This window comes from Aegilops tauschii, chromosome 2, assembly GCF_002575655.3.
Source record: "Aegilops tauschii subsp. strangulata cultivar AL8/78 chromosome 2, Aet v6.0, whole genome shotgun sequence".
Lineage (NCBI taxonomy): Eukaryota > Viridiplantae > Streptophyta > Magnoliopsida > Poales > Poaceae > Aegilops > Aegilops tauschii.
The window spans coordinates 610,311,646-610,329,371 of NC_053036.3; the positions used below are offsets into that span (position 1 = coordinate 610,311,646).

Here is a 17,726-nt window from a genome sequence, read left to right on the forward strand (position 1 = left end):
CACAAGAATTAATATATGGTAAGTTTGTATTATCTGTTAGACCACATAATTGTAAGTCTTATTCTATCATTGTCTTCTTTGGTACTTACTTTCTCTTGGAAAGGCACATCACCAGTTGATACAAACCAAGACCCAATAATCTTTTCGTTGTACTAGACCAAAAATCACCACTAAACACATGCAAGTGAGAGATAATTATTGTGACAATACAAGAAACTGGGGGAACTCATGTTGCAGCACAAGAAGTGATATATGGTATGTTTGTATTATCTATTAGACCACATGATTGTAAGTCTTATTCTATCGTTGTCCTCCTTTGGTACTTGCTTATCAATGACATCTTCCTCCTCTTGTTTCAGACCATGATTATACCCTCTTCATCCTCTTCATGCACAGTATATGATGGCCTATATTTCTGGCGTCCTCCTCTGGTACTAGCAGAGCAAGGATCATATTGTTCATATCCTCCTCATGGACTACTAGGTGACGATTACATGCTCGACATCCTCAACCAAACTACCAGGTGAAGGGTTACATCCTCGACATCCTTCTCATGCCCCAGAATGCCAAGGCATCTTTCATTGGCATCCTTCTTGCGCAGGAGATCAAGGCTTCATTTGCCAACGCCCTCCCAATTTTGCACCAGAATATTTCAAGCCTTAATAAATCATGGAAACAACCACAGTATTTCTCCTGACCAACAATATTTGATGTTTAGCGAATGACTTGAGATTGAATATATTATTGCGGGTTTACAACACTTGAGACCACCTAGCGGTTCTACTCCTGGTCATGAGTTGTGTGCCATATTGCACCAAGGTCCAGGAACAATCGCTATGGTTTTGAAAGATCGGAAGGCTTCTCTAGAAAATGAAACATACACTTCTCCCCCTTTCTAGGAGAAAAGTGGTTCATATATTTATGTATGTCCCCGATAGAAGGACATAATAATAGTCCTATAAAAACATGGGTTTTTGAAAGGAACATCAACATTTGATACAAATCAAGACTCAATAATCGATTTCGTTGTATGGGACCAAAAGTTACTACTAAAAACATGCAAGGGAGAGATAAGTATTGTGACAATACAAGATACCGAGGGAACTCATGTGAAAGCACAAGAAGTGATGTAAGGTAAGTTTGTATTATATATTAGTAAGTCTTATTCCATTGTCTTCCTCCACTGGTACTAGCTTATCATGGACATCAACCTTGTCTTCTTTTAGATCAAAGATCATATGTTGTTCATCCTGTTTATGCACGAGTAGACGATGGCCTATACTTTTAGCGTCCTCCACTAGTACTTGTGGTGAAGGCCTTAGTACATATCCTCCTCCTAGACTATAAGGTGACAACTTACATGTTCGTCGTCCTCAACTGAACTACCAGGTGAAGGGATACATCCTCGACATCCTCCTCATGCCCAGAATGTCAAGGCATCTCTCATTGGCATCCTCCTTGCGCGGGAGATAAAGAGTTCATTTCCCATCGTGCTCCCAATTTTGGGCAAGAATATTTTATGCCCCTAATAGATCATGGAAACAACAACGGTATTTCTCCTCACCAACAACATTGGATGTTTAGCGAATGACTTGAGACCGACAATATTATAGCAGCTTCACAACACTTGTGTCCACCTAGCGGTTCTACTCCTCGTCGTGAGTTGTGTCCCATCTCGCACCCACGGTCAACAATTGGTATGGTTTGGAAAGATCGAAAGGCCTCTCTGGAAAATGAAACATACATTTTCTCCCTTTTTAGGAGAAAAATGGACCATATACTTATGTATGTCCCGTAGAGAAGGACATATTAAGAGTCCTTGAAAAATATCGCCTTTGGAAAGGCAGGCTAACAGTTAATACAAACCAAGACCCAATAATCTGTTTCCTTATACGGAACAAAAAATCAACACTAAAAACAAGCAAGTGAGAGATTAGTATTGTGACAATACAAGAAACCGGGGGAAGTCATGTGGAAGCACAAGAAGTGATATATGGTACGTTTGTATTATCTGTTAGACCACATAATTGTAAGTCTTATTATATTGTTGTACTCCTTTGGTATGTGCTTGCTTTTGGAAAAGCACATCACCAATTTATACAAATCAAGACCCAATAATCCTTTTCGTTGTATTGGACCAAAAATCACCACTAAACACATGCAAGTGACAGATAATTATTTTGATAATACAACAAGTCGGGGGGGCTGGTGTTGAAGCACAAGTGATATATGTTATGTTTGTATTATCTATTAGACCACATAATTGTAAGTCATATTCTATCGTTGTGCTCATTTGGTACTTGCTTATCAATGACATCCTCCAGCTCCTCGTGTTTCAGATCAATGATTATACACTCGTCATCCTCTTCATCCTTAACAATGGCCTATATTTCTGGCGTCGTCCTCTGGTACTAGCAGAGCAAGGATCATATTGTTCATATCCTCCTTATAGAGTACTAGATGACGATTACATTCTCGACATCCTCAGCCAAACTACCCGGTCAAGGGTTACATCCTCGACATCCTTCTCATGCCCCAGAATGTCAAGGCGTCTTTCATTCGCATCCTTCTTGTGCAGGAGATAAAGGCTTGATTTTCCATCGCCTTCCCAATTTTTCACCAGAATATTTCAAGCCTTAATAAAGCATGGAAACAACCGCGGTGTTTCTCCTGACCAACAAAATTAGATGTTTAGCGAATGACTTGATACCGACTATATTATTGCAGGTTCACAACACTTGAGGCCACCTAGTGGTTCTACTCCTGGTCATGAGTTGTGTCCCATATTGCACCCAAGGTCTAGGAACTATCGCTATGGTTTTGAAAGATCGGAAGGCTTCTCTGGAAAATCAAACATACACTTCTACCCCTTTCTAGGCGAGAAGTGGTTCATATATTTATGTATGTCCCGGATAGAAGGACATAATAATAGTCCTATCAAAACATGGGTTTTGGAAAGGGCGTCAACAGTTGATACAAACCCAGGCTCAATAATCGGTTTCATTGTATGGAACCAAAAATCACTGCTAAACACATGCAAGGAGAGATAAGTATTGTGACAATACAAGATACCGGGGGAACTCATGTGGAAGCACAAGAAGTGATATAAGGTAAGTTTCTATTATATGTTAGTAAGTATTATTCTATTGTCTTCCTCCTCTGGTACTAGCTTATCATTGACATCAACCTTGTCTTCTTTAAGATCAAAGATCATATTCTGTTCATCCTCTTGATGCACGAGTAGACGATGGCCTATACTTTCAGCGTCCTCCACTAGTACTTGCGGAGAAAGCCTTAGTACACATCCTCCTCCTAGATTATTCGGTGGCAACTTACATGTTCGTTATCCTCAACTGAACTACCACATCGAGGGATACATCCTCGACATCTTCCTCATGCCTAGAATGTCAAGGAATCTCTCATTATCATACTCCTTGCGCGGGAGATAAAGGCCTCATTACCCATCGTGCTCCCAATTTTGGGCTTGAATATTTTATGCCCTTAATAGATCATGGAAACAACAACGGTATTTCTCCTGACCAACGACATTGGATGTTTAGCGAATGATTTGAGACCGACTGTATTGTAGCATCTTCGCAAAACTTGAGTCCACCTAGCTGTTCTACTCCTCGTCATGAGTTGTGTCCCATGTCACACCTAGGGTTAGCAATTGGTATGGTTTGGAAAAATCAGAAGGCTTCTCTAGAAAATCAAACACACACTTTTCCCCCTTTCGAGGAGAAAAATGGATCACATACTTATGTATGTCCCGAAGAGAAGGACATAATAACAGTCCTCGAAAAATAGGGCATGTGGAAAGGCACGCTAACAGTTGATACAAACCAAGACCCAATAATCGGTTTCCTTATACGGAACCAGAAATCAACACTAAAAACAAGCAAGTGAGACATAAGTATTGTGACAATACAAGAAACCAGGGGAAATCATGTGGAAGCACAAGAATTAATATATGGTAAGTTTGTATTATCTGTTAGACCACATAATTGTAAGTCTTATTCTATCATTGTCTCCTTTGGTACTTACTTTCTCTTGGAAAGGCACATCACCAGTTGATACAAACCAAGACCCAATAATCTTTTCGTTGTACTAGACCAAAAATCACCACTAAACACATGCAAGTGAGAGATAATTATTGTAGCAATACAAGAAACCGGGGGAACTCGTGTTGCAGCACAAGAAGTGATATATGGTATGTTTGTATTATCTATTAGACCACATAATTGTAAGTCTTATTCTATCGTTGTCCTCCTTTGGCACTTGCTCATCAATGACATCTTCCTCCTCTTGTTTCAGATCAGATTACACCCTCTTCATGCACAGTAGATGATGGCCTATATTTCTGGCGTCCTCCTCTGGTACTAGCGGAGCAAGGATCATATTGTTCATATCCTCCTCATGGACTACTAGGTGACGATTACATGCTCGACATCATCAACCAAACTACCAGGTGAAGGGTTACATCCTCGACATCCTTCTCATGCCCAGAATGTCAAGGCATCTTTCATTGGCATCCTTCTTGCGCATGAGATCAAGGCTTGATTTGCCAATGCCCTCCCAATTTTGCACCAGAATATTTCAAGCCTTAATAAATCATGGAAACAACCACAGTATTTCTCCTGACCAACAACATTTGATGTTTAGCGAATGACTAGAGACTGAATATATTATTGCGGGTTTACAACACTTGAGGCCACCAAGCGGTTCTACTCCTGGTCATGTGTTGTGTACCATATTGCAACCAAGGTCCAGGAACAATCGCTATGGTTTTGAAGGATCGGAAGGCTTCTCCAGAAAATGAAACATACACTTCTCCCCCTTTCTAGGAGAAAAGTGGTTCATATATTTATGTATGTCCCCGATAGAAGGACATAATAATAGTCCTATAAAAACATGGGTTTTGGAAAGGAATGTCAACAGTTGATACAAATCAAGACTCAATAATCGTTTTCGTTGTATGGGACCAAAAGTTACTACTAAAAACATGCAAGGGAGTGATAAGTATTGTGACAATACAAGATACCGGGGGAACTCATGTGAAAGCACAAGAAGTGATGTAAGTTAAGTTTGTATTATATATTTGTAAGTCTTATTATATTGTCTTCCTCCACTGGTACTTGCTTATCATGGACATCAACCTTGTCTTCTTTCAGATCAAAGATCATATGTTGTTCATCCTCTTTATGCGCGAGTAGACGATGGCCTATACTTTTAGCGTCCTCCACTAGTACTTGTGGTGAAGGCCTTAGTACATATCCTCCTCCTAGACTATAATGTGACAACTTACATGTTCGTCATCCTCAACTGAACTACCAGGTGAAGGGATACATCCTCGACATCCTCCTCATGCCCAGAATGTCAAGGCATCTCTCATTGGCATACTCCTTACGCGGGAGATAAAGGCTTCATTTCCCATCATGCTCCCTGTCGGTGTCAAAACCGGCGGATCTCGGGTAGGGGGTCCCGAACTGTGCGTCTAAGGTCGATGGTAATAGGAGACAGGGCACACGATGTTTACCCAGGTTCGGGCCCTCTCTATGGAGGTAATACCCTACTTCCCGCTTGATTGATCTTGATGAATATTACAAGAGTTGATCTACCACGAGATCGTAATGGCTAAAACCCTAGAAGTCTAGCATGTATGATTATGATTGTCTCTAGGGACTAAACCCTCCAATTTATATAGATACCGGAGGGGACTTGGGTTGTACAAAGTCGGTTACAAAGAAAGGAATCTTCATATCCGAACGCCAAGCTTGCCATCCACGCCAAGGAGAGTCCCATCCGGACACGGGTGAGAATCTTCGATCTTGTATCTTCACAGCCCATCAGTCCGGCCCATGTCCAACAGGCCGGATGCCTAAGGACCCCTTAATCCAGGACTCCCTTAGTAGCCCCCGATCCAGGCTTTCAATGACGATGTGTCCGGCGCGCAAATTGTCTTCGGCATTGCAAGACGGGTTCCTCCTCCGATGACTTCGAAGAGCTGTATTCGGCCTTCCATTTAATGTCATACCCATAGACTTCTGTGCATCCATGGCTTCAGCTTCCACGTGTCGAGCGAATACGAGAGGTCAGGGTATTTTTTGCTCATAACACCCCGGCCATGTAAGAAAGGCGTCTATTTAAAGATTGGATCTCAGATCCATCCCACACCACGCGGAAAATCCTCAGAGCTTGCTAGGAGGAACCACTCCAACATGGCTAGTGCTCCCAGTTCTTCCTCCCGTCCCCACGGCTCCGAAAAAGGCGATTGGGAGAGATGTTCCGTATCCCACAGTCAGCTGGTGAAGCTGCAAACACAAGGATTTCTTTCCCCCGCGGATCTAGTCCCCATTCGAGCAGGATTGACTTCCTTCAATGGCGGGGCTCGGGCGGAGAATTTCCCCAATCCATCCAGGGGCAACTGCACAATTTCACTCCTGCCTCCATCATGCACATCGCGGGTTACGCTGCTCTTTGTGAGCTATTCCTGGGCTGTGAGGCCCGTTTTGATTTATGGAGGAAACTATTCTACCTCGTCCCTCGTAACCAAGAGGGATCGATATTCGAAGTGGGTGGAGCCGAGGTATGGCGCATCGCCGAGACCGGATACCTGTCCGGCACGCCGAAGAAGGCGTCCGAAGAGTGGCCTTCCAAATGGTTCTATATTGAGGACGTCGCCCTTCTTGACCCAGTCCAAATGGGTCTTCCCGAATTTTCAAGCGCTCCGTTGAAGAAACGCCACAGCTGGCGCCCTCGGAGCCTCGAGGAGGAAGATAGCACGGAGGTCCGTCAATTGATGGGCAAGATAAAGATGCTCGCCCAGTCCAGATTATCAATAATCGAGGTAATGGAGACTTCTATAGTGCGGGGAGTCCAACCACTCCAATAAAGAGGGCTTCCCATGTGGCACTATAATGGGGAAGATGATGCCTCACGCTGCGGTCAGAAGGGTCCGAACACCCGCGCCGCTTTGGCCAAAATATTGGCCGAACTGTACAAAGGGGAGAAAGAGGAGTTCACTCGCCTCAAACGTCGAGATGGATTTTCCATGTACAGTCCTCCTAGCTAGGTGAGCTCTAATCCCACCATTTTACTCAATGCTCTCCTTGAGTCATTTTTAATGGATATTAACCCATCCATTTGCAACAGGAATGGTGGAAGGTTACCGAGGGGATCCATAGCCCCGCCCCCCAGCCGAAGGATCACAAATGGGACCTTGACCCCGTATTTGAGGAGGATCCGGACATATTTGTAGAGCTTGAGGATGGATTATTCTACCAGGCGAGCTATGACGGCACGGAAGTGGCCATCATCGCCGACTATCCCGGCCTCCTCCCTGCCTCGCATGTAAGTAATCAAGAGACACCTCCTTCTAAAGAGCTTACTCATTATGCCTCACCCACCGCACTATTTCGTGCTCCAAAGGGGAGGCGCCCGACGCCTCAACGTGCGCCAGAGGCATCTCCTGAGAGAGCGGCGCCCGCACCAAGCAAATCTTCGAAGAGGAAGGCGAACGACAATACGGCAGAGCCTTCATCAAAGAGGTATGGTTTTTGATCATGCCCCTGGCAGTCACATCAAACTGTGACATTATCCGTTGTGTCTTATCAGGAAAAGCGTTCGCTGGACTATGTCCGGGGATCTTACCGGCCGCGCCTCCACAAGTCAGGTTCCCGGCCCTGCCTTAAAGGCGAGGGCTGATACGGGAGTGATGCCGGATTGTCCTCCGGCAGAGGAGTCGGATGATGTATCCGTCACAAACTCTGAAGTGGAAAGCGCTATGAATCATCGGCGCCGGCGAGCCGCTCTTCGCGACCCCGGCTTTACAAAGAGGCATTCAACGCCTTCAGCTCGGCTGATGCATATATCCGAGCTGCTCGAGACGGGCTTATCAGAGCCACTGACCAGCATTTGAAAGATATGCGAGTAAGTACACATTTGTACAAATCTGATAATTATATACCAGTAGCCCCCGAGACTTGAAGCAGTTGATACAGCTGATTTAAGGATCATTGCATAACCAGGTGCTCACAGAGAGGAACAACATGTTGTCTCAAGAGCTGGAAAAGTGTCGGACCCAGCTAGCTGCTGCTACCGCCGAACTGGAGGAATCCAAGAAGGCATCGCCTGGTAATGTTCCCCTCTCACGAGAAACTATAATCATATACCAATAATATTAAAACTTTTTGTACTCCCCATGGCAGGATCGTCAGATCAACTGAAGGAGGCCCTGCAAGTCGCGCAAGCGGGGGAACAAGAGGCCAAAAGGCAACTAGCCATGGGCGAACGCATGCTGACACGGGTCAGGGATGAGAAGAATAAGCTGCAGGATTCCAACACCCTGCTGGGCGAAGAACTAAAAGATGTGCGAGCCCAGCTAGCCGGCTCCGTGAAGGAGAATAAGAGGCTACGAGGCGGCATATTTAGTATGCTTTTCGAACTTGCCTCCATATAATTCGGCGAGGACAGGGACTGACAGATTTATGTCTGCAGGTATGCTGACTGGCCGTCCCGAAGAGGAAGTGTCCGGATTTCAAGGCGACCTGCTACAAGAGCTGTTCCAAATGCATGAGCGAGCTCGGCAAGCAATGAGGAGTGTTGCCAAGGCTTTATGGCCATCCGCTCCCCTCCAGGAAGTATGGCGGAGCTCGTGGAGCTATTCAAAGGAGCACGGCGGCGGATTCGATTATGGAAGATATCAGCCTGCCGAGAAGGTGCGCGGGAGGCCTGGGCCATGGTGAATACACAGTACACCAAGCTTGATCCAAATCATATGGCCCGAGTTGGACCTCTAGGGTCGGACGGAAAAGAAATTCTCGTTAGTTTGGTATATGACCAGGTAAAAGTAGTCGCGAAATATTCCCAACAGGATTGTAAGTTAGACAACCTGTTAGACGGCATAGAGGAGGAAATTTTTGAGTCCCAGTGACTATGTACTTTCCTTGACATATTTGTCCCTAACCGGATTGTAAAACGATCGTCATGGCAGACCTTTTCGCTTCGACCTCTGTACCCGAAGGTACGGAGTGTTTCCGAATACCTGAGCGGCAAGATAGACCGGGGTATGTGTGGAAACCAGGTGTAGGGGTCATAGTTGCTTAAACAGACAAGTTGTATCCGGCTATCTATGTTATATTACATTGTAATTGTAAGAAACATCTTCGAGAGAGAATAGTTCCGTTAAGGGTTCCTTTCCCTGGGTGAACATGCGTAAATGTGCATGCCCGAACTGTGATTGAAAAAATCGCAGTATGCGCAACATCTGGGGGTTCATAGTGTAATGAGTGTAAAAACATCTTTAGTCCGCCGACCGAATATTCCCTTAAGAATGCTAGCTTTCGCTTCACCCAGTCTGAGGTACACATCCGGATGATCCGGCAGTAACAATCGCAGAGGTGCTCCCTTTATGCCCTAGCTGAACAAACGGGAACGTAGGGCATAAACACAGGAGCCAGGCAACCCAGCTTGGCCAAAACTTAAGTCATAACGATGCATATGATGGCGAAGAAAAGGTACATATGAGGAAAAAAACACATATGTGGTGAGCTTGATGCCTGGAAAATAATAATAAGCTTTTGTACAAGAAGCCCCTAGGTATTATGGGCGTACATATTTAAGGATGTGTACGTCGTAGGTGCGCGGTTTAGCCGCACGAGAGCTTTAAAGCTAAAAAAGTGAAAAGAGAGGAAAAAGTAATGGAAACAAAAGGGGGGAAAAGACGAACAAAGAGTTCGGCTCTAGGCGTAGAATCTTCGGAATCTGGCCGCGTTCCATGGGTTCAGCTCTAAGCGATTATCTGATGCATCACGCAGGCGGTACGCTCCTCTGGTGAGAACTTCGTCAATGATGAAGGGACCCTCCCACTTGGGCTTGAGTTTGTCCTTTTTCTTCTCTGGCAAGTGTAGAACGAGTTCGCCAACATTATAAGTCTTGGTCCGCACTTCTCTGCTTTGATATCTGCGAGCCTGCTGTTGATAAAATGCGGAACGGGCTTTTGCGACGTCGCGCTCCTCCTCCAGGGCATCTAAGCTGTCCTGCCAATCAAGCTCGGCCTCTCTCTCTCTTCATACATGCGCACTCGAGGTGAGTCATGAATAATGTCGCAGGGCAACACAGCCTCTGCGCCGTACACCATGAAGAAGGGTGTATATCCGGTAGTGCGATTGGGCATGGTCCGCAGCCCCCAGAGTACGGACTCGAGCTCCTCAACCCAGTGCTTGTCTGATTCTTTCAAAGACCGCACTAGTCTAAGCTTCATGCCACTCATAATAAGACCATTGGCTCGTTCGACTTGACTGTTTGTTTGCGGGTGATAGACGGAGGCGTAATCGAGCTTAATGCCCAGATTAGCACACCAGGTTTTCACCTCATTGGCTGTGAAATTGGAGTCGTTATCAGTGATGATGCTGTTTGGGACACCATAACGGTGCACGACACCGGATATGAAGTCTATCACTGGTCCGGCTTCGGCCGTTTTAACTGGTTTGGCCTCTATCCACTTAGTGAACTTATCTACCATGACCAGCAGATATTTTTTCTTATGGCTTCCTCCTTTAAGGGGTCCGACCATATCAAGTCCCCAGACCGCAGAAGGCCAAGTGATGGGGATTGTTTGTAGAGCAGTGGGTGGCATATGGCTTTGGTTGGCCAAAAGCTGGCATCCGATGCAACGTTGGACAAGGTCCTGTGCATCTGCTCGGGCTGTTGGCCAATAGAAACCTGTATGGAAGGCCTTACTTACATGGGCCCGAGCCGCGGCGTGGTGACCACCGAGACCGGCATGAATTTCAGCCAAGAGCTGCCGTCCCTCTTCTTCGGAGATACATCTTTGAAGTACTCCGGTAGTTCTTTTTTTGTAGAGCTCTCTGTCATGGACCTTGTAGGCTTTCAAACGCCGGACAATGCAGCGAGCCTCATTCTGATCGTGAGGGAGCTCTCGCCTATTAAGGTAGGCCAAGAAGGGTTCGGTCCATGGGACAATTACTACCATGATAAGATGGGCCGATGGTGTTATTTCGGTGGCTGAGCCCCCGATGATATCGGTATTGTGATCGGAATCTGGGGGTATAATCGGATCTGGACTGGTGTTGCAGCTCTCCCCTTGCCACACCACGGATGGCTTGAAGAGCCTTTCCAGGAATATGTTAGGCGGGATGGGTCGCGCTTGGCGCCGATACGAGCAAGGACATCCGCCGCTTGATTACTCTCTCGAGCCACATGATGAAACTCGAGCCCCTCAAACCGAGCCGACATTTTGAGAACGGCGTTACGATAGGCCGCCATCTTCGGATCTTTGGCGTCAAAGTCTCCATTTATTTGGGATATTGCGAGGTTTGAATCCCCGCGCACCTCCAGGCGTTGTATGCCCATGGAGACCGCCATCCGAAGACCATGCAATAAGGCCTCGTATTCGGCTGCATTGTTGGAGTCTGTGTATAGTATTTGGAGTACGTACTGAACTGTGTCTCTGGTGGGGGATGTTAAGACAAGCCCGCTCCTAAGCCCGCCAGCATTTTGGAATCATCGAAATGCATGACCCAGTTGGAGTATGTGCCGTACTCTTTAGGGAGTTCGGCCTCTGTCCATTCGGCGACGAAGTCGGCTAGTACTTGGGATTTAATGGCCCGGCGCGGTTTGTATGTTATGTCGAATGGAAGGAGCTCAATGGCCCACTTGGCAATCTGGCCCGTGGCATCGCGGTTGTTTATTATGTCATTGAGTGGTACTTCAGAAGCCACCGTGATTGAGCACTCTTGAAAGTAGTGTCATACCTTCCGGGATGCCATGAAGACCGCGTATGCTATCTTTTGGTAATGAGGGTACCGGGATTTGCATGGTGTGAGGATAGTGGATACGTAGTATACCGGCTTCTGAAGAGGGAATTTGTGTCCGTCCTCCTCTCGCTCGACGACGAGCACCGCACTCACCACTTGGTGCGTTGCCGATATGTATAATAGCATGGGTTCACCGATGTTCGGTGCGGCCAGGATTGGGTTGCTCGCTAAAAGAACCTTTATTTCTTCCAGTCCGGCCGTTTCCGCATCCGTCCACTCGAAGTGGTCGGTACATCGAAGAAGGCGATAGAGTGGCAGTGCTTTTTCTCCTAGTCTGGAGATAAAACGGCTTAAAGCTGCCACACATCCGGCTAGTTTTTGGACCTGTTTAAGGTCTGTTGGCGTAGCCAATTGTGACAAAGCTCGGATTTTGGCTAGGTTTGCTTCAATTCCTCTATTGGAAACGATGAAGCCCAGCAGTTTTCCAGTGGTTACGCCGAAAATACACTTTTCCGGATTGAGCTTGATGTCATATGTACGGAGGTTGTCGAATGTGAGACGAGATCGTCTATCAATGACTCGACGTGCCTAGTTTTGATGACGACGTCATCCACATATGCTTCAACTGTCTTGCCAATCTGTTTCTCCAAGCATGTTTGAATCATGCGCTGGTAGGTGGCCCCGGCGTTTTTGAGCCCGAAGGGCATAGTGTTGAAGCAGAATGGCCCGTATGGGGTAATGAATGCCATTGCGGCTTGGTCAGACTCCTTCATTTTGATTTGATGGTAACCGGAGTATGTGTCGAGGAAACACAGTGAGTCGTGTCCTGCGGTAGCATCAATAATCTGATCGATGCGAGGGAGGGGGAAGGGATCCTTAGGGCATGCCTTGTTGAGGTCTTTGAAATCGACGCATAGGCGCCAGGATTTATCCTTCTTTGGCACCATCACCAGGTTTGCTAGCCAGTCCAGATGTTTTATTTCTCTGATGAATCAGGCCTCGATTAACTTGGCTAGCTCCTCCCCCATAGCTTGTCGTTTGGGTTTGGAAAAGCGCCGCAGTGTTTGCTTGACCGGTTTATATCCCTTTAGTATGTTGAGGCTGTGTTCGGCCAACATGTGTGGGATTCCTGGCATATCAGAAGGGTGCCAGGCGAATATGTCCCAGTTCACGCGCAGGAACTCTCGTAGCGCGGCGTCAACCGTTGGGTCGAGCTGTGCCCCGATGGATGTTGTCTTCTTGGGGTCCGTCGGGTGGACTTGAAATTTGACTATTTCATCTTCTGGTTTAAACGAGGTGGATTTGGGTCACTTTTCCAGGATTACGTCGTCCCTATCCACAGTGGAGTGCAGCGCGGTTAGCTCTTCGGCCACGAGGGCTTCAGACAGTGCCTCGAGGGCCAGGGATGCGGTTTTGTTTTCGGCGCGGAGTGCTATGTCCGGAATACCGGCAAGAGTGATGATACCATTGGGCCTAGGCATCTTGAGCTTCATGTACCCGTAATGAGGTATAGCTTGGAAGCGTGTAAATGCATCTCGCCCCAATAGGGCGTGATATCCGCTGTTGAAAGGGGCCACTTGGAAGGTTATCTCTTTGGACCGATAATTCTCCGGTGTGCCGAATACCACGTGAAGTGTGATTTTTCCCGCACATCGCGCCTCCCGACAGGGAATGATTCCTCGGAAGGTCGTGCTGCTTTGCTCGATGCGGCTCCTGTCTATTTCCATTTTGTTGAGTGTATCCTCGTAGATGAGGTTTAGTCCGCTGCTGCCGTCCATGAGCACTTTGGTGAGCCGAAAACCGTCCACAATTGGATTGAGGACCAAGGCGGCCGGTGCCCGGACTGTCCGGAATTTTGGTTCGTCACTGCTATTGAAAGTTATGGATGTGTCGTTCCAAGGGTTTGTTGCTGTGACTTGGCAGACTTCAGCGAGGTCACGGAGGGCCCTTTTGCGCCGATTGTTTGAAGCAAAAGTCTCGAACACCGTCAATACGCTGAGGTGGTCGTCTTCCGGGGGGTGTTGCTCTGGGGTATTTTTGGTGAGGATATCCTCGCTGCTCTTGGCCACTTGCCGGAGTAACCAACATGCTCTAAGGCTGTGGGTTGGTATGGTATCCGATGTTGTGTGTATTTTGCATGGCCTATCGAGCCATCCCTCCAAAACGGTTCCGCGCCCCGTAATGGGCTTAGATTTCTTTACTATTGGTTCGGGTGCCCCGCGAGGATGCATCCTTTTTGCCCGGACGAAGGGTTGAGTGGAAACCGGTGGTTCCCAGCGAGCTGCCTGAGTTTTCCATAGATACCGGAGGGGACTAGGGTTGTACAAAGTCGGTTACAGAGAAAGGAATCTCCGTATCCGAATGCCAAGCTTGCCATCCACGCCAAGGAGAGTCCAATCCGGACATGGGTGAGAATCTTCGGTCTTGTATCTTCACAGCCCATCAGTCCGGCCCATGTCCAACAGGCCGGGCGCCCTAGGACCCCTTAATCCAGGACTCCCTCACTCCCAGTTTTGGGCAAGAATATTTTATGCCCCTAATAGATCATGGAAACAACAACGGTATTTCTCCTCACCAACAACATTGGATGTTTAGCGAATGACTTGAGACCGACTATATTATAGCAGCTTCACAATATCGGTGTCAAAACTGGCGGATCTCGGGTAGGGGGTCCCGAATTGTGCGTCTAATGTCGATGGAGACAGGGGACACAATGTTTACCCAGGTTCGGGCCCTCTCTATGGAGGTAATACCCTACTTCCTGCTTGATTGATCTTGATGAATATGAGTATTACAAGAGTTGATCTACCACGAGATCGTAATGGCTAAAACCCTAGAAGTCTAGCCTGTATGATTATGATTGTCTCTAGGGACTAAACCATCCGGTTTATATAGATACCAGAGGGGACTAGTGTTGTACAAAGTCGGTTACAGAGAAAGGAATCTTCATATCCGAACGCCAAGCTTGCCATCCACGCCAAGGAGAGTCCCATCCGGACACGGGTGAGAATCTTCGGTCTTGTATCTTCACAGCCCATCAGTCCGGCCCATGTCCAACAGGCCGGACGCCCGAGAACCCCTTAATCCAGGACTCCCTCACTCCCAGTTTTGGGCAAGAATATTTTATGCCCCTAATAGATCATGGAAACAACAACGGTATTTCTCCTCACCAACAACATTGGATGTTTAGCGAATGACTTGAGACCGACTATATTATAGCAGCTTCACAACACTTGTGTCCACCTAACGGTTCTACTCCTCGTCGTGAGTTGTGTCCCATGTCGCACCCATGGTCAACAATTGGTATGGTTTGGAAAGATCGGAAGGCTTCTCTGGAAAATGAAATATACACTTTTCTCCCTTTCTAGGAGAAAATGGATCATATACTTATGTATGTCCCGGAGAGAAGGACATATTAACAGTCCTTGAAAAATATCGCCTTTGGAAAGGCAGGCTAACAGTTAGTACAAACCAAGACCCAATAATCAGTTTCCTTATACGGAACAAAAATTCAACACTGAAAACAAGCAAGTGAGAGATAAGTATTGTGACAATACAAGAAACCGGGGGAAGTCATGTGGAAGCACAAGAAGTGATATATGGTATGTTTGTATTATCTATTAGACCACATAATTGTAAGTCTTATTATATTTTTGTACTCCTTTGGTATGTGCTTGCTTTTGGAAAAGCACATCACCAATTTATACAAACCAAGATCCAATAATCCTTTTCGTTGTATTGGACCAAAAATCACCACTAAACACATGCAGGTGAGAGATAATTATTGTGACAATACAAGAAGCCGGGGGGACTGGTGTTGAAGCACAAGAAGTGATATATGTTATGTTTGTATTATCTATTAGACCACATAATTGTAAGTCGTATTCTATCGTTGTCCTCATTTGGTACTTGCTTATCAATGACATCCTCCTCCTCCTCGTGTTTCAGATCAATGATTATACACTCGTCTTCCTTAACAATGGCCTATATTTCTGGTGTCCTCCTCTGGTACTAGCAGAGCAAGGATCATATTGTTCATATCCTCCTTATGGAGTACTAGGTGACGATTACATTCTCGACATCCTCAACCGAACTACCCGGTCAAGGGTTACAACCTCGACATCCTTCTCATGCCCCAGATTGTCAAGGCGTCTTTCATTTGCATCCTTCTTGTGCAGGAGATCAAGGCTTGATTTTCCATCGCCCTGCCAATTTTGCACCAAAATATTTCAAGCCTTAAGAAAGCATGGAAACAACCGTGGTGTTTCTCCTGACCAACAAAATTAGATGTTTAGTGAATGACTTGATGCCGAGTATATTATTGCAGGTTCACAACACCTGAGGCCACCTAGTGGTTCTACTCCTGGTCATGAGTTGTGTCCCATATTGCACCCAAGGTCCAGGAACTATCGCTATGGTTTTGAAAGATGGAAGGCTTCTCTGGAAAATGAAACATACACTTCTACCCCTTGCTAGGCGAGAAGTGGTTCATATATTTATGTATGTCCCGGATAGAAGGACATAATAATAGTCCTATCAAAACATGGGTTTTGGAAAGGACGTCAACAGTTGATACAAACCAAGGCTCAATAATCGGTTTCATTGTATGGGACCAAAAGTCACTGCTAAAAACATGCAAGTAGAGATAAGTATTGTGACAATACAAGATACCGGGGGAACTCATGTAGAAACACAAGAAGTGATATAAGGTAACTTTGTATTATATGTTAGTAAGTATTATTCTATTGTCTTCCTCCTCTAGTACTTGCTTATCATTGACATCAACCTTGTCTTCTTTAAGATCAATGATCATATTCTGTTCATCCTCTTGATGCAAGATTAGACGATGGCCTATACTTTCAGCATCCTCGACTAGTACTTGTGGAGAAAGCCTTAGTACACATCCTCCTCCTAGATTATTCGGTGGCAACTTACATGTTCGTTATCCTCAACTACCACGTCGAGGGATACATCCTCGACATCCTCCTCATGCCCAGAATGTCAAGGCATCTCTCATTATCATCCTCCTTGCGCGAGAGATAAAGGCTTCATTTCCCATCGTGCACCCAATTTTGGGCTAGAATATATTATGCCCTTAATAGATCATGGAAACAACAATGGTATTTCTCGTGACCAACAACATTGGATGTTTAGCGAATGATTTGAGACCGACTATATTGTAGCAGCTTCACAAAACATGAGTCCACCTAGCTGTTCTACTCCTTGTCATGAGTTGTGTCCCATGTCGCACCCAGGGTCAACAATTGGTATGGTTTGGAAAGATCAGAAGGCTTCTCTAGAAAATCAAACACATACTTTTCCCCCTTTCAAGGAGAAAAATGGATCACATACTTATGTATGTCCCGAAGAGAAGGACATAATAACAGTCCTCGAAAAATATGGCCTTTGGAAAGGCACGCTAACAGTTGATACAAACCAAGACCCAAATAATCGGTTTCCTTATACGGAACCAGAAATCAACACTAAAAACAAGCAAGTGAGACATAAGTATTGTGACAATACAAGAAACCGGGGCAAATCATGTGGAAGTACAAGAATTTATATATGGTAAGTTTGTATTATCTGTTAGACCACATAATTGAAGTCTTATTCTATCATTGTCCTCCTTTGGTACTTGCTTTCTCTTGGAAAGGCAAATCACCAGTTGCTACAAACCAAGACCCAATAATCCTATTCGTTGTACTACACCGAAAATCACCACCAAACACATGCAAGTGAGAGATAATTATTGTGACGATATAAGAAACCAGGAGAACTCATGTTGCAGCACAAGAAGTGATATATGGTATGTTTGCATTATCTATTAGACCACATAATTGTAAGTCTTATTCTATCGTTGTCCTCCTTTGCTACTTGCTTATCAATGGCATCTTCCTCCTCTTGTTTCAGATCATGATTATACCCTCTCCATCCTCTTCATGCATAGTA

The 17,726-nt window shown here is 45.8% G+C and overlaps 3 pseudogenes; all 3 read left to right on the forward strand.

Moving 5' to 3' along the window:
- Positions 1-282: 282 nt before the first annotated feature.
- LOC109782246 (uncharacterized) lies at positions 283-1,848 on the forward strand (annotated as a pseudogene).
- Positions 1,849-3,675: 1,827 nt separating this feature from the next.
- Positions 3,676-4,669, forward strand: LOC109782245 (uncharacterized; annotated as a pseudogene).
- Positions 4,670-6,799: 2,130 nt separating this feature from the next.
- Positions 6,800-16,253, forward strand: LOC109782244 (uncharacterized; annotated as a pseudogene).
- Positions 16,254-17,726: the final 1,473 nt, after the last annotated feature.